Raw genomic sequence first — 15560 nt, 5'->3', positions numbered from 1 at the left:
TGAGATATAATTGACATATAATATTGTGTACATTTAAGGCATGCAATGTGTTGATTTGATACATTAATATATTGCATTAGGATCACTATCTTAACAGTACGTGACATCTCTATCACATCACATAATTTTCATTTCTTTTTTAGGTGGAAACAATTAAGATCTAATCCTTAGCAATTTTGAAGTTTATAACACAGTATTATTATCTATAACCACTATGCTGTGCACGAGTTCTCCAGGATTTACCTACTGGTTGAAAGTTTATACCTTTAAATTACATATTCCCAATTCTCCCAACTCACAGCCTCTGGTAGGCACCACTGTATTCTCTGCTTATAGGAATTTCCTTTTTTTTTAAATCCACATAAAGTGATATCATACAATATTTGTCTTTCTCTCTGACTTATCTCACTTAGCATAATGCCTTCTTACCATGTAGTTTCACTTGTCTATTTTTGCTTTTGACATCATATTTTTTAAAAAAATTGTTCATTGCCAAGATCAATGTCAAGGAACTTCTTCCCATTTTTCTTTCCCATTTTCCCTAGGAGTTTCACTTTATCAGCCTTGAGTCAAAAGTTTTAATTTATTTTGAGTTAATTTTTGATTGATGTAAGACAGAGGTCCAAATTCACTTTTCTGCATGTATCTAGTATTCCCAGCACCACTGTGGAAGAGATAATCCTTTTCCCATTGAGTGTTCTTAGATCTCTTGTCAAATATTAGTTGCCTATATATGTAGAAATATATTTCTGGGCTCTATATTCTGTTCCATTGGTCTGTGTGTCTATTTTTTTTCAAAGATTTTCTTTATTTATTTGAGAGAGAGAGATAGAGAGAACTTGAGCCAGAGAGAGAGAGAGAGAGAGAGAGAGCGCACAAGGTGGGGGGCAGCAGAAGGAGAAGGAAAAGCAGACTCCATGCTGAGCAGGACCCTGGAATCATGACCTGAGCTGAAGGCAGATGCTTAACTTACTGAATCACCTAGGTGCTCCTTGTGTCTGTTTTTATAATAGTACCATACTGTTTAAATTACTATAGCATTGTAACATAGTTTGAAATAAGGAACTGTAATGTGCTTTGTTCTTTCTCATAATTGTTTTGTCTATTGGGGTCTTTTATGGTTTTACATAAGATTCATGTGAAACTTAGGATTTTTTTTTCTATTTCTATGAATATGCCATTGGGATTTTGATAAGGATTGTGTTTAATTGAAAGACAGCTTTGAAATGTCTACAATAGCCAAACTATGGAAAGAACCTAGATGTCCATCAACAGATGAATGGATAAAGAAGATGTGATATATATACACAATGGAATACTATGCAGCCATCAAAAGAAATGAAATCTTGCCATTTGTGATGACATGGATGGAACTAGAGGGTATCATGCTTAGTGAAATAAGTCAATTGGAGAAAGACAACTATCATATGATCTCCCTGATATGAGGAAGTGGAGATGCAACATGGGGGGTTAAGGGGGTAGGAGAAGAATAAATGAAACAAGATGGGATTGGGAGGGAGACAAACCATAAATGACTCTTAATCTCACAAAACAAACTGAGGGTTGCTGGGGGGAGGGGGTTTGGGAGAGGGGGGTGAGGTTATGGACATTGAGGAGGGTATGTGCTATGGTGAGTGCTGTGAAGTGTATAAACCTGGCAATTCACAGACCTGTACCCCTGGGGATAAAAATACATTATATGTTTATAAAAAAAAAGAAAAGATTAAAAAAAAGGAAAAAAAAGAAAGATTTGAGTAGAATGAATATTTTAACATTAATTCTTCAATCCATGATCACAGATCTTTTCACTTGTTTGTGTTTTCTTCATTTCTTTTATTAATGTCCTATAGTTTTCAGAGTAGAGAAGAGAAAAATAGAATAGAATAGAAACAGAAAATAAATAGAACCCATTTCTTTATTTTTTTAAGAAACTTACTGTTAGTGTATAGGGATTATGAGTTTTTGCATGTTAATTTTGGATATTACAACTTTGCTGAACTCATTGATTAGATGTAACTATTTTTCAATTGAGTCTTTAGAATTTTCTTTATAAAACTCATGTCATCTGCAAAAAGAGATAATTTAATTTTTTCCTTTCAGATTTGGATATCTTTTATATCCTTTCCTTGCTTGGACTGCTCTAGCCAGGACTTCCAATATTATGTTGAACTGGAGTGTTGAGAGTGGGCACCCATGTCTTGTTCCTGATCTTAGAGATTCATCATTGAGTATGATATTAGCTGTGGGCTTGTCATATATGGTTTTTATTATGTTGAGCTATGTTCTTTCTGTGCCTCATTTGTTAAAGATTTTTATTATGAATGGGTGTTAAATTTTGTCAAATGCCCTTTCTGCATCTATTGAGATGATCATGATTCATTTCTCTCATTCAGTTAATGTGATGCTTCATATTGGCTGAATTGAGGGTGTTGACCACCCTTGCATCCCAAGGATAAATCTCCCTTGTTCATGGTGAATGATCCTTTCAATGTGCTGCTGAGTTTTGTTTGCCAATATTTTGTTGAGAATTTTGCGATATTCATCAGGCATATTGACCTATATAGTTCTTTCCTAGTAATGTCCTTTTCTATTTAGGGTATCAAGAAATCCTGCAGGATTTCAGCCAGCACCACTATTTGGAGTCCTATAAAGTGTTTAACTCATTAATGTCAGATCTTGCACCACTATGCTTCCGATCAAAGGCCTTCATTTTATGGCAAAAGAGACTTGGCAGGGGTTATGTGACTGTGGGATCCAAAGGCCCTATCACCTATCCACTGACAGAGCAATGGAAATACCTATTGAAGGTATAGCTGAAGCCAGCTTGAAGTTGATATCCTCCAAGAATGGGCCCACCATCCACACTACAATACATATTCTCAAAATCAGTTACCATTATATGGTTGTCCATGATATAACCAATAGGTAAGAATACATGGATCCCAGAATTAGTGGAATCAGGAGTGGCAATTCTTACTTTCACTCCCAGTGGTCCCCCCTTAAGGTATTTGGGAATTCTATCTTCCAAGTCTTGGCTTTGTGGATTTAGAAGCTCTGGTTCCTAGAAGGAAAAATGATTTCACCAGGGGTCACAATAAGCATTGCATTAAACTTGAAGCTATGACTGCTTTCCAATCACATCAGGATATTCAGGACAAATTACCAATAAGTAAGAAAAAAATAGCCTTATTACTGGGGTAAATGATCCTAGTCATCAGGGAGAGGAGAACTGCTGCACAGCAGGTGGAGACAAGAATATACTTGGCATCTATATTTGGATATCTTGGTATTCTCTTGCCTCATTTTGATAACAAATATACCAGTGCAGCAGACACAGTCTGAGAAGTATATGGTGGCCAGGGTTTTAGATCCCTCAGGATGAGGGTCGAGATCACCCCGCCAGCTAAGCTACCTAGACCAGCAGAGGTGCTAACAAAGGATGAAGAAAATCTAGAATGTGGTAGAGAAAGGAGATGATAATTTATAGTTGTGGACTCAAGACCCAGTTGTAGTGGTGGGGGTCTGTGGCTTATCCTAACTAATCTTCCTCTTGTAAATTACTCCAGGAAAGGAAGCATACAAGAGTCCAACAAGAATAAGCTCTCATAACTTAATGTTAAATGCATACTTAATGCTTAAAGCAAATGAACTGGAGAGGTTCAAAGGTAGCTGTAGTGCGGCCCCCTTTCTGACTAAGGCCCTCATTTCCTAGTTGCTGTAGTTGTTGGTAGCTGTCCCCTCCTTGGTGACAGTCCTTATCCAGAGGCTCTTCAGTGCATGGGTCCCTTTGTCTCTACTTGGGATGACCATGAAGGGCATCTCCCTGTGATATCAACTGAGCTCCTGCGTGACTACATTATAGTTCTGCCTCCCTCGAACTCTCAAGATAGTATTCCTCAATAAATTTCCTATTCTCAAATCTTCATCCCAAGCCTGTTTTCTGGGGGTACACAACTTGTAACATAGTGACTATTTGAAGTATTAGTTCTTGGTTCTTATTTTGGTACCAGGTGTGAAGCACTGGAAGACTTGGCTCAGGGTTTACTAATGTGTGCATTTCTGTAAGCTCTAAAGTATATTGATACCCTGAGATGTGGGTTGCTGCAGATCACAGGCCCATGGTTTTGATTCTGTTGGGAATCCAAAAAGGATTGGACAGTTTGGTTTTATTATACAATTCACGATGCCATCTAGGATGTGTTCATGCAAATCAGTGGATTCTTGAAGATGTGGTTTCTCTTCTCTGTACTTTCTACCATGGTGTTCATATACCTGCTCTGGTTATTTGGGGAGGCTGTGTTTGGTCTGGGGAATGGAAATGTCTGGCAGGCTGAGGTGCAGTGCAAGGCTTGCCATCACTGTAAGACAAAACATAAGGGCAAAGAGAATCCTGGAGTAGGTTGTCTGATGAGTGAAGATGTCTGGGCTGTAGACTGAAACTCTGTAAAGAAAATTGGTTTTGACAATTTTGGGGATGAGCTCTATAGTGGATTGAATAGTATTCTCCCAAAATTCATGCCAAAATTTCTGAAGGTGACCCCATTTAGAAATAGCATCTTTGTAGATGTAATCGAGTTAAGATGAGGTCATGTTGGATTAGAGTGGTCTGTAATCCAATGACTGGTGCCCTTATAAGAAAAGTGGCACTGTGTAAAGATCAGAGGCACATGAGGAAAATGCCATGTGACAAAGGAGGCTGGGATTGGAGTGATGAATTTACAAGCCAAAAAATGTCAAAAATTGCCAAAAAACACAAGATACTAGGCAAGGCAGGATCCTCTCCTAATACCTCCTGAGAGAGCATAGCCCTGCTGACATCTTCATTTTGGACTCCTAGTCTCCAGAACTGGGAGAGAATAAGTTTCTGTTGTTACCCAGTTTGTGGCAATTTGTCATGGCAGCCTTAGGAAACATGGTGGGGATTAAAAATGTTCTTTCAGAAAGTGCCTCAGGGGGACTTAAGGGTTCTTATACCAGGTGAGGCTCTGTGCCTAAATTGATGGATTTCTCTAGGTATGTTTGGAAGAAGGGAATCCTAGGGCATCCCAGGAACAGAGTGAAGGAGTGAGGTGGTCTTCCTGGTGATAACTGGACAACCTTAAGCTCTTTCTTTACTGTCCAGACAATAAGGGAATCTGCCTCGTTCACATAGGTAGAGTGTTCCCTTCTTTTTGTCCCATGAGACAGAGCTATTCTAATATTCTCTTTGGTGCACACATTTTTGAGAAGATTAGATGTGCCCTGAGGAAATTTGTCCCTTCAGAAAAGGATCAGGAGTCTCTTTTTGGGAAAATTTTCCCTTCCTTGGGTTGACTTAGGACAGAATATTTAGGAAAACAAACCACTTGCCATGCATGTGGGTCTTATTTGCTTTGGGAATATTCTCATCCTATGCAAGAGTGCTCTGAGCTTTCTCCTCCCTGGTCTGATGTGGGTGAGCTCTATCCCTGGAAAAGGGGTTAGATATAGTGCTTCTGAGCCTATGAGTCTGTGGTAATGTGTGAAGCTTCCTGAGATTCCTTAGCATTCTCTCCTGTAACTTCACAGGCGAGTATTGGATGGGGTTGAGCTTCCTGAAGGACAAAGTCTGGGCCAGTACCTGCCAGGCTCTCACAATCTCCCATTGTGCCTCAGCTATGACTTCACCCTCTTGAAAACTCAACCGGTGACAGTAGGGACAGGATTTCCCCATGTCTTTTCCCATCCCGAGGATATGTTTTTTTCAGAGTCCAATTCAGGCTCAGATCCTGGCCCTGGAATCTTCTTTGTGACAGGTATCCTCAGTTTCATCTTTGGACCCTGCATCTTCCTTTTTCTCATTTTCCTGGTGATTCAGCAATGCAGAAAGAAAATGAAGTGCCGAGGTAAGCTTTGAAAAGGAGATAGGGTTGAGAAGAGCTTGTGGGCAGTGGAGAAGAAGGGGCCCATTGTGATGTGAGATACTGAAGCTGCCTCTTGTCCTTATTACATTTTTCTGGAAAATGATAGCTGTACTGCTCTGGACTCTAAGCTTCAATGGCCTTGGACTAGGAGGGCCAAGGAAATACGGTATCATATATGACAGCAATGAGTTCAGCACCAGGGATAGGGACACAAGTTATGATTGGACTAGGATGTGCCCATAAAGCATGAAAAGGGAAGGGGCTCTGATGAGCTGAGAGCAGACTCAGAGACTTCAAAGATGGTTTTATATGAGTTTCTGACTCAAACCTTTGTATCAATCTTGCCTGCTTGTGAATATTATCTATGTGAGGCTGCACGTGTGGACATCAATGACCATGAAACTAAGGAGGAGAAACAGCTGGATTTAGGCAGATGTCCCTGCCCTCTCTAACATGTTATGACCATAAACCACCATCTGGGGGGATTCACAGGATCTTTGGGTGCAGCATCTACACATGGCATTCCTGTATCTCTCCTCAGAACCATACCTTTCTCCATGCTCTAAGGCTATCAAAAATCTCTGGTCCTCAGTGGATACTAAGTCTTCTCTCAGGAAAGAAATTATTTCAAGCCTGAGGTTTGGTTCTGGGCCCGTACTTAGTTTTCCCAGGTGCAAATTTACCTTTTCATGTCTATTCTTGGGAAGTTTCTTACCTGGCAGATAATCCTGTGACCAAGCTGCCACCATGTGCCCAAGAGTGTGAAGACAAAGTTAGTTTGTGACATACTGCAGGCAAGGGAGGCCAATCTGGTCTTGGGATTGGGGTGTGGGTAGGAAGGTCCGTTTGGAAGAGATAATGAAGAGGGAATAGAGCATTGGGAGAATGTAACCTCAGTCCTCTGAGAGGGGAAGTCTGGTTTCCTGGGGAACATTCTCTGAAGAATTGAATGACTATTTCTCCAGCTGGTTTAAAGTGCTTTTTCCTCAACACCTCAGTAACTGCCTCATGATCTTAGAGAGCTATGTGTACATAGCTGCTGTAATAGTTTCAGGCATATGTTCATGTATCGGTAATGTGACTATATTTCCCAAACCAAGATATCTGGTTCAACAAAACATTGTAATACCTCAGGGTGGGAGACAACTGAGAAATATCATTTTAATGAAATATATTGGGATTTGGTGAACATTTTGGTGTTTTATGGGAATAATGCTGCCAAATTTTTAAGATGGTAGATCTACTAATTATCCAGAATGCCTTTAATTATAGATTCTGGATTATTGGTACTTGAAAGGATCATAGGAACTGTATAGTCAAATACTGCTATATAAATAAAGTAACTGAAAGTAGATAATGATGTGAATATCTCAAAGTCATACATAAATCACTCTTAGATCCAGAATGACTCTATCCTGATTCCTGGGGGTAGTTCCACTCCACCTACATGCTCCACCAGAAGCCCTAGCCTGCTATTAGAGGATAAGAGACAGGTGGTCTAGAATACAATCACAAAAACGAAAGGTTTTCTGTGCCTGAAATTCTTCCTGAGACTTATTTATGTGGAATGGATGAGATGGACCTGCTCAGGGTCACCTTTATGGGAAATTGCCCAGCTCCCTGCACTAAAAAGGACCTCACACTTGGTTTGTTGCCCTCCTGTTGCCATCTTGAACTTCTTGATAGTGTTTGAACAAGAGGATCGGTATTTGTTTTGCACCCGGCCCCACAAATTACATAACCCAAAGAATAGTCCCTCACAGACAAGTAAAAAAGTAGTCTTTATAGACAAGAAAAAGAAGATTTCTTATTTAGAGCCAGAATTAGCTTTTTAAGTAATTGGCATCTTTACGGAGGATAGGAATAGATAGGATTCCATGAAAGAGACTTTCCTGCAGTTCCAACCACGCATGTATTTTTTGATGCTGTGATCCTATTTTCCCAATCACAACAACCATATAGATGGCCAAAATATTTTTGGGGGTAATTCGAAATGTGACAAAGTGAAATTGTCTTTAAAAGGTCAAAACATTGATGTGAGACTCTCTTTTGATAGTCTATGGTTACTAATAAGATTACTCTAAAAAGTTATGTGTTTTCATGGAGGCAGGTTTTGGATGAAGGGCAGGAATTACTCCATATTTCCTCAAGACCCATGGCAGGACTGGTTTCATAATTTTCAGGCCCAATGGGAAATGAAAATGTGGGATTACTTGTTCAAAAATTATTAAGACTTTGAATATGGTGAGAGCAGGCCAAACATAGGGCTTTCCTGAGCATGAAGTTACATGCCCATGAAGCTGGATCCACACAATTTCAGAGTTGGTAGTCCCAATGGGATCCTCTTTTACCATAGCCCACGTGAAGGTGGTGGGGTTTCTTGGGAGGAGAAAAACAGTAGAAGCTGAAACAGCTATACCCATCTGAGGACTTTCAGAAAAGATTGGGATTATCCTTATGGACATTTGGGAAATCAGGATCTGGTGCCTAAGTGAACTCCGGGGGTAGGTGGTAATAGAGTTGTACCTTGCTGTCACCAAATTCCTGTGATTCAGCCCAATCGAATTGGGAAATGTAGGATACTTACCATTCCTTTCTTCGGTTTCCTGTCTCTGTGGTGAATATCGACTGAGTTTATACTGACTGACTCTTCAGACAGAAGAGTCTTCTGACAGACTCTACTGACAGAGTTCTTTAGTCTCCATTACAGATATTTCCTAGACACTGATCTGAAATCAGTCTGTATCTGATGATTTCCCTGATGTGTTTTATATTGTGCAGAAATTGCCTCAATCTGGGTCCCCAGGGATGCTGTTTTCTTCTTGCCCATCATTCTGATGCCCTCTAGGGGACTCTGTTTAGTCTCTACGTTAAAATAATTATGACCAGGCCCTAAATTTGCTCTTGCAGGTTGGTTTTCAAAATCTTCATTGGGTGACTCTCTGGGAAAGGAGAAACTCCTGAATGAAGATGAGCTTCAATGTGAAAATGCTGAGCTTAGAGCCACTGCGATGACATTTGAAGAACAAATATGCCTGTATTGAAACTCCTGTTACATTTTGGCCCAGACTAGAGGTCCAGAAAATATCACTATCTCTATCCAGATATGATAGTGACAACTTGTGTTCCGTTTCCACATAAATTGCCCTTTCAGACCAGTTCCGTGTTATCAAGAAATCTTTGTGAATATCTAGAGACTTAAGACAAACTGCTTTTATAGAATTCATACCCTAGCTGCTTTAATCCAAATACATTTTTTCCTGAGTGAAATCCCAAGTGACTGATCTAGGATCAGACTAAGGGAAGTGCTGAATCCAGCTCCAGATCTGAGGTATTGTTCCTCAAGATGACATCATAGTAAAAACATGTGAATATTCCAGAAATGTTCCATCCTAATTACATCATCTTTTCTTACATAATTTCAGTCCCTCCCCCATGGACTCTGGAATTTGATTTCGTGTGGGTGTTTCAGAAATTTCTTAGTAAAAATAAATAAATCTAAAAACTTCTCAGAAGCATAATTGGAATAGTGAAGTACAAAAGTCACTCAGAAGCTGAATATTTTTACGTTAATTTTGAGACCTTGACTGTGAAGACACTTAAACTTCAACTTGCTTCCAAACACAATATACATTTTCATGGTTGACTGGGTATAGCACATACACATTTAATTAAAACAGATATTATTTCTTGTGTCCTCAAGTACAGTGATCTTTGAAAACATAAATTGGTTCTAGTTACCCCACAGGTGGGGTATCTTCTAGGATACGAATTGAGAAGACTATCCACATTCACCATGGCTGTAACATGCTGAGGCAATCGGACTGGCCCAACACCTAATCAACCATCACAATACCTGACCCTAATCCAGCTCCTGGCATTCCCAATATTCACCAAGAAATATGTAATTTCTGATCTTTTTCAATAGCTTGGGGATGTGAGAACAGGTGCATGACATCTTGGAAAATATTTGTTGTTGGTGGTATACTCTTTATACCACTATCTCTGAATTACTTGTTTTGAAGAAATGAAATAACCCCTTGCAGTCAAGCTAGGAGTACTGGAAAGTCAAATGATAAACACTTACAAGGAAAAAGTGCTGACTTTTATCCCCAAATTCCATATGAATGTGTGCCCATCCATCAAGGGAAAAGAAGGAAGTCCTTTATTTCTGACCTGCCATGTTAAAGTCAATAGGATCACATGTGATATACAGAGTAGGGTCAGACTTTCCCATATCCCAAGGTTCCTGAGAAAAATCATTAGAGCTCACACATCTGCTGGGGAAAGATAGACCATGTACATATAACATGCCCAAGTTTTCTATGCCTTTGGAAACTAAGAGATGAAGTGATTTGAATCATTAGCTCTGCATACTGTCCCTAGTATTTCTAATGATTTCGAATGTGTTTGGGCTATCATCCTTCCAGCTACTACTTCCTCAAAGTGTCCTTTTGTTGAATTCTCCATCTTTGTTTTCTTCCTTTCTTCCCTATGCCTCTTGTCTCTTGTCCTTTGGCCAGCAAACCCTGAGGTGGCGAATGAAAAGATTACTCCAGACACCTAAGTGGGAGAGGACCTGGGGACCAGAGACATTCTAGTGGCAAAGGGTCTGGAGCCACACTCTGCCTCTACCTTTATTGTGTGAATGCTCTTAATACAACACGGGAATAAAAAAAACAAGAAGGAATGTGAAGCTGTAATAATCAGGACAGTGGTATAGAGAGTATGATGTGAGTACAAGCCGTGCCTGTGACAGGTGTGCAGACAGGGAGTGTGTGGAGTGTGTAACATTTACAGATAATGTCTCTCTAAGTCAAGCATTACTCCCCGGATGAGTACTTTGAGCCTCAGTGAGGATCTGGCTGTTTTCTGCCCAGAAACATTACAGGGGCCCCGTTTCTCAGACTCTCCCTCTTTGCTTTTCAACTAGTCTCATCCAGAGAGGCATGTGTTCATTAAATCTTCTCCAGTCAGGCACTATGAATTCCCGCACTCTCTGTCCCATTTCACCAAATGAGGACATTTTGCGGCTTCTTCCTCCTCTAAAACATTATTATCAAAAGCTTATGTAATCAGCATTTGCTGAAATTTAGTGTTAAGGGGGGCAGTGAGGAGGGAAGATAGCCTGGCAAAAGATGTAAATAATTGCCAAATTTGACCTCATTTTTTTTTCCTTTTTTTAAGAGACAGAGAACGTATGAGAGTGGCGGTGGGGGAGGGGCAGCAAGGGGTAGGTGAGAGAGACTCTTAAGCAGGCTCCACACTGGGCACAGAACTTGATCTCACAACCATGAGATCATGACCTGAGCAGAAATCCAGTCAGATGCTTAAGTGACTCAGTCACCCAGGTGCCCCAACTTGATTTATTAATTAACAATATTTTGTGTAGTTTGGCTCAAAAATGACAAATATTTGTATTATCTTCCCAAAAGATTTCTTCTTCAGTGGGACAATATGTTTTATATACCATGGATCCTATTACTGTCCAAATGATAAAACAAACAGGGGCTGCCAATTCCTAAAATCAATTGGATGCTTATTTCCCTTTTATTTATTGTTACATGGAGCAGTATTTCTTTGAAACTGCTACCTAATATTCCAGGGACACATGGGTGGCTTAGTTGGTTAAGCATCTGACTCTTGATCTTAGCTCAGGTATTGAGTTCAGGGTCATGAGTTCAAGCCCCATGTTGGGGTCCATGCTGGGTAGGAGCCTACTTTAAAAAAAAATTGCTGTCTGGGGCACCTGGGTGGCTCAGTGAGTTAAAGCCTCTGTCTTTGGCGCAGGTCATGATCCCAGGGTTCTGGGATTGAGCCCCTTCCTCTTTCTTCCTCTCTCTCTGGCTGCCTCTCTGCCTACTTATGATCTCTTGTCTGTCAAATAAATAAATAAAATTAAAAAAATATGCTACCTAATATTCCAATGCAAGACTATATCACTATTTATTTATTCTACTGCATTTTGGACACTGAATTATTTTTAGTGTTTGACTATTATAAATAGAGCTAATATGAGAGATAACGGGAAAACAATAAAGAGTACCTCTACCTACCAAAGCACTTATTATTATGAGGATATTCATATCAACAAGCATAACCCAAAGTTGATGAAAACTAATTTTTTAGGAATTCTCACAAGAGGAACTGCTGCCTTATAAGGAATAAATAAAGCTCCAACGACCAGAGCTAAAGATACAGGGATCTATAAACTGTATTACAGTTAATACAGAGAATGAATTAATTCAGAGAATTAATTAATTAATATTTTTTCCAAGTTTTTATTTAAATCCCAGCTAGTTAAAAGAATTCAGAGAAAGTTTCTTAAAGAAATTCATGAATCGCAAGAAAACACAGATAAACAGGTAAACTAAATTAGAAAAACAATGCATGAACAAAAGTCTAAGAAAAAAAAATAGAAACCACTAAAAATGAACAGAAATAGTAAAGTTATAGAACACAATGACTGTGCTGAAGAATTCAATAAAAAGTTTCAGTAGTAGACTCAGCCCAGCAGAGTGGCTGGATGGATTAAAAAACAAGGCCCAATCATCAAGACAGTATGGTACTGGCACAAAAACAGACACATAGATCAATGGAATGGAATAGAGAGCCCAGAAATAGAACCTCAACTCTATGGTCAACTAATATTTGACAAAGCAGAAAAGAATGTCCAATGGAAAAAAGACAGTCTCTTCAACAAATGGTGTTGGGAAAATTGGACAGCCACATGCAGAAGAATGAAACTGGACCATTTCCTTATACCACACATGAAAATAGACTCAAAATGGATGAAGGACCTCAATGTGAGACAGGAATCCATCAAAATCCTTGAGGAGAACACAGGCAGCAACCTCTTTGACCTCAGCAGCAGCAACTTCTTCCTAGGAACATCGCCAAAGGCAAGGGAAGCAAGGGCAAAAATGAACTATTGGGACTTGATCAAGATCAAAAGCTTTTGCACAGCAAAGGAAACAGTTAACAAAACCAAAAGACAACCGACAGAATGGGAGAAGATATTTCCAAATGATATATCAGATAAAGGGCTAGTATCCAAAAATCTATAAAGAACTTACCAAAGTCAACACCAAAGAACAAATAATCCAATCAAATGGGCAGAGGACATGAACAGATATTTCTGCAAGGAAGACATCCAGATCGCCAACAGACACATGAAAAGTGCTCCACATCACTCAGCATCAGGGAAATACAAATCAAAACCACAGTGAGATACCACCTCACACCAGTCAGAATGGCTAAAATTAACAAGTCAGAAAATGACAGATGCTGGCAAGGATGTGGAGAAAGGGGAACCCTCCTACACTGTTGGTGGGAATGCAAGCTGGTGAAATTTCTCTGAATGTGAAGGGATGGAAAAAGGTATTCCATGCACATGGAAACCAAAAGAAAGCAGGGTAGCTACACTTATACCAGACAAAATAGACTACTAGCAAAAACTGTAATAGGAAACAGAGAAGATCACCATAAATGAGAAGGGGTCAATTCATCAAGAGGCAATAACAATTAGAAATATATATGTGCTTGACATCAGAGCACCTAAATATTTAATCACACACAGATCCAAAGGGACAACAGTACAATCATAGTAGGGATTCGAATAATGGATAAATTACCCAGACAAAAAGATTCAATAAAGAAACAATGGATTTGAACTGTACTTTAGACAAAATGGGCCTAAAAATATATGCAGAACATTTCATCCAATGGCAACATAGATGCATTCTTCTCAATAATACATGCAACACTTTTCAGAGTAGTTTACACATCACAAATAAGTGTTGGTAAATTTAAGATGATTGAAATCACACCAAATATCTTTCCCAGTAAGATTTTACAAAAGGAGAAGAGTTCCCAGCCGGTGAAGGACTGGTAAATTGATTCTATCGGCCTCCTCCCACTGAGTGAAGGTTCTTAACAACTTTGGTTTGTGCAGACACTGTGTCTGCTCTAACCGGAACTTTCCCTGCTGCCAGGCACCCCAAGATGTCATCGTCAGGGGGTTAGAAAAACTGGGTACCATGCATGGATACCCTCATGGAAGAGATAGAGGTTGGGAGTCACACTTCAACAGTTAGGAATTGAATGGAGGTTTCGTATTCCCTATAACCCACAAGCAGCAGATATACTACGAAGGAAAAGGTCATATTAAGGCACCAAATTGTTAACAGGTGAAACCACATTGGCTGGGTGGACTAAAGTACTGTCCCAGGCTTTAGTACATTTAAATGACCAACCTGTAGGGCTTATTGTCCCATATGCCAGACTAGGGACCCAGGCTGGGGCACTTAAATATTGTGAAGGTATGGAATTCACGAGAGACAGCAGCTGCCCTGCCTCACCGGGGATCGATGTGCTATGCTGCTGGGAACACCGAGCTCCAACACACCTGGAAAAGGACTTATCTACTGGAATTTGCACTTGGGATGTCCCACCAGGGTGGGTGAGTTATTTTGTACCCCCGGGGTGAATGGGAACTACTCAGTCTGCTGGGATCCCATTATCCTGCTGCAAGCGGGATATGTTAAAATGCATTATACTTGGGGACGCCTGGGTGGTTCAGTCAGTTAAGCCGCTGCCTTTGGCTTGGGTCATGATCCCAGGGTCCTGGGATGGAGGCCTGAATCAGGCTGCTTGCTCAGCAGGGAGCCTGCTTCTCTTTCTGCCTCTGCCTGCCACTCTGCCTGCTTCTGCTCTCCCTCTCTCTCTGACAAATAAATAAACAAATAAAATCTTTAAAAGAAAATACACTCTACTTGGAATGGAACAAACACCACTGGAAGAGGGGAGTAGCTGGGGCCCTGGTCTGGCCTATTCCATCCCAGTTCAACCCCTCATACCTGGCAGTGCTACCTTCTCCAGCCAACACATATGGTTTGTACAACCAAGTCATGTTTCTAAAGCTGCCAACCTCCCTCTCCTCAGGGCAAGGGGGGAACATTTTGTTATGCCACTGGTGTGATCATTTCGCTGTGTCTTTGTTCCTTCCAATGGCCTACAAAAATGTTATAATGCACATAGAAGCCCTTATTAAATTCACCTAGCCCCTTGAATGAGAACCAGCAAAGCCTGTCCTTACAGATCACTGAAACGTCTCTGACGAGAAAGGCTATCCGAAGGCTCATGAGGATTTCTGTGTGAGAGCGTCAACACAAACAAAATAACATAATCGTGTAGATATTAATGTGGTTAACAGTAAAATGGGACCAACACTGTTTTTGGTTTCTGTTTCTAGACATTCATTTTTACCCTGATAAGTTCTAATAAAGCTTGGTTGAAGGATTTTAGTTTCTGAGACCCAACCAGAAACAAAGCCAATAAAGACCCACGGGCATTTTTCATTCCCTGTTGATGTTCCTTGAAACCAGGAAGTCATTTGGACTCTCAGGAGGTCATCTCCTGTTAGTTCCATTCGTTTAATAGCTATTTTTCTTCTCTCATGTGCTATAAAGAATGTTCCAATTTCCCCAGCCCCTAATGACACTTGCCTTTTTGGCCTGAGGTTTTATTTCCTCAGCTGGGTGAGAAGCCCCCTGCCCGCCACCCCTAGTATTAAGGCCTCGTATTCCTTGTCCAAGCCAGCACTGGCCACTCTTTCTGTTCTTAGGCAGTGTCATTGTGTCAATAACTTCTCTTTGTTGTTCTGGGTGAGCAAGAGGG

The sequence above is a fragment of the Meles meles genome, chromosome 7 (genome assembly GCF_922984935.1).
Source record: "Meles meles chromosome 7, mMelMel3.1 paternal haplotype, whole genome shotgun sequence".
Lineage (NCBI taxonomy): Eukaryota > Metazoa > Chordata > Mammalia > Carnivora > Mustelidae > Meles > Meles meles.
The sequence above is the reverse complement of the archived record's forward strand: the minus strand, read 5'-3'. Positions refer to the sequence as shown.